Genomic DNA, 3,199 nt, shown 5'->3' on the forward strand with positions numbered 1-3,199 from the left:
ATATTTTCTTTATTTGTACAGATAAAAAAGTTATTTGTACCATTTCTTCTTTTACTTGTGCCACTTCTTCTTCTACTGTCGTTATTTGTACCATTAGATTTGTTCTCAGTTCTAATTCCTTCCTATAGGATAAGGAAAGCAAAAAAGAGCTCGAGAAAAAAGAAATTTCAGTTCTTATTGATTCTTCCATTCCAGTTTATAAGCCCATGATAGATTTTTATGGCTATTCCATTCCTCGTCTACTTAAACACTAAACCCTCTACCAGGTCTAACTCATCAAAATGCACTCGTTGCTAATATCTGTAACACGTTTCCTAAACGCTCAATGATTTGTGGATATGTTCTAACTTCTAATAGATATTTCGTAATATTATATTCTTCCAATGCATCATATTATGTGCCGATATCTCTGAGCACTTGGTCTTGTATTGAAGCTATGCACGATATCGGAGCTTGAGAAGCAAAAGCTCCTATAAAACGGATGTCACTTTAGTCTCAGACAGTTGATCTGGTTTCATTTTGCTTGGAATCTCACAATTCGAAGTTAAAAACAATGCACCACCTAAAACGCCTCAAAGAAAAACATGAACCCTTTGAAGAAAATTGTCTTCCTTTCGGCTTAAGTGATTCTCAAAAAAAAAAAAAAAAAAAAAAAAAAAAAAAAAAAGTTTTCTTCTTCTCCTGTAAAGTTTTCAAAATGGTTGTCGAACTTGTTGGGCGATGTTTTGTTTCTGCAGCGACGAATGGCACATCCCAATCACCCTGCGGGAGATGCAAGTCGTATAAAAATTACTCCTCACATAGACATATCCTCGAATAGACTCAATGCACCAACACCAATCGTTAAAGTTACGAGATAATGGCGAGGCCTAGAGGATTGAAACATTCACTGGGAAACTAAAAGTAGATACCATGAACTTGAGATTGAAATCATCCACTGAAAAATCATGAGGTTGACAATGCACTAAAAAGTTATAATGGAAATAGTAAAATGATAACTAAAGATGGCAGATTTACCTCTCGGATGAAACTAAAAGATACTTTTTATAAAATTTAGCCCTCGGATGAAGTGGTGTTGACAAGTTGACATACTGACTGACAATGGTCGGACAATGTGATGTATCCGAAGAAGAACACTGAAATACGTGAGAGTACTGAGAGTCTGAGAGTTATCATGCATCTAAAGATTCTAAAGCATGGTTCGACCCTTGGATTTGGCTTCATTTAGACTAGTTTATCTAGGATCTAGAATATCCAAGAAAGCCGAACTCTCGAAACAAAACAATCAATCAATTGACGGACATCAATCGACCTCACATCAATCCGAATCAACGTCACATCAAACAAACATCAACAAATCCTCAAACCCACTCAAGTGCTAACTTCACAGACACCCGGCTGTGAAAGTTGCTCTACTGCTCGCTTCACATACGTAATAACTAATATTGCTAGCTTTGAACTTAATGTATTTCTCGGATATTCTTGACACTGAAAAGTTCAATATTCCCCATGCTATTGACTTTGAGTGTTGAACTTGCACGGAGTGTGTGAATAAACATATTTATTGTGCAATTTCTCAGATATGACTCGGGGATTCGTTTATGGAACGCTCATATTATGGATTTGATTATGTGTGAACGTTCTTTTATGGATTTCTGATGCGATGGGGATTTTACTATTTTACTACTTTTTATATAATTTTTTACTACTTTTTTTGCTAGATTCGCACATATATTATTTTTTCTCTCTTTTAATTTCTTGGTATTGTTCATATTGACCGTATTGGACTCATTCGGGACGAGGTCTTGTAACTCTTGAAGTGTAGAGGTTCTTCAAGAAAGGTAATATTCGTGGAACTTACAATTCGAGGATTCTGCCCAAGGATGGACATTTCCAGAGAAATATAAGTAGTTACTGGTAAAAGTAGAAACACACTACTATCACAACACGTGAGCTCACGTCACGTCATAATAGCGTTGTTGTCCTGAACGAAATTACCTATACAATAATATGAGAAAACTTTGAACTTCCTACATCTGACTTCCCATGACTTCACGTGATGTGATGGTGGTGTCTTTCTACCTTAACAGTCTCTAGTTTGAGGTATCCAAATGGATCTAGTCTCTTTAGTTTGTGATATCCAAATTGATTGATTTGATATCTCCAGAGTAGGTACACGCCGTCACTCGGTGTTCATTCATTAGATTTCATTCTGATTACTATTGTTTCACGTAGTATAGTGTTTAATCCGAATTGTTTTTATCAATGAACGTCACTACGTGGTGCGGAAACGCGCGTATGGCACACATTCCTTTTGTTTTCGACATTGTTGATAGACATGGCTCGTGCATTTGATAGTGTCAGCTAAGATCCTGATACCTCTGTGTTTATTGTGTTTAGTACTTCTAGCATCTGATATGGTGATGGCTGATGAACCGCGGGATGCCGCACTATCTGCGCGGAGCATCAGATCAACTACCTGGTTTGTTAGTCGGGCGTCACACATGGTTCTCGGAAAGTTCTTCGGGTCCTCTAACTCTACGATACTAAGGCAGGGATCTACAAACTCATGTTATACAGTTACTTGTTACCTCTGAGCTCTGAGTATGCTCGGAAGCTATGCCCGAACGGTCTCCAAGTGTTCTCAGAGATGTGTCTGTAACATAACAATGCAGAATTGTAGACCCTGGGAATCCAGGGATGATAAAGGTTAACGTCTCAACGATCGATAATAATTTTTTGCAATCACTCGGTAGAAACGTAGTAACTACAGTTAAGTCAAGAGAATTTCCAAGAACTTTTGCGCATAAAGAGGCAGAGAGGCAGTTACAGATGTAGTCGATTTAGATAGACAATTAGGTGTAGATGGCTTACTACAAGCAGGTGTATTCAATCAGAAGCCATTAGACATGATGGAGTAAGAGTAATTAATACGAAAAATGAGACGGTATGGGTTATTTGTCTTTGAGGTGCCAAATGCGCCGTTTATCTTCCGAGATTTTTACAGTTATAAAAGCTAGAACAGTATAGTTATAGTTGCATATGTGTTAGAAGCAAGCGGTTATGAGGTAGGAACAAACAGTTATGATATAACAGAACAGCGTTTCGGGCACATCTTGTCTCAGCCTCTCAACAGCAGCGAAAATTCTAGAGAATCAGGAAGGTTGTAAACAGCTACTTCACAACAAAACTTTCAAAC

Source organism: Diaphorina citri, unplaced genomic scaffold (assembly GCF_000475195.1).
Source record: "Diaphorina citri unplaced genomic scaffold, Diaci psyllid genome assembly version 1.1 scaffold274, whole genome shotgun sequence".
Taxonomy (NCBI): domain Eukaryota; kingdom Metazoa; phylum Arthropoda; class Insecta; order Hemiptera; family Psyllidae; genus Diaphorina; species Diaphorina citri.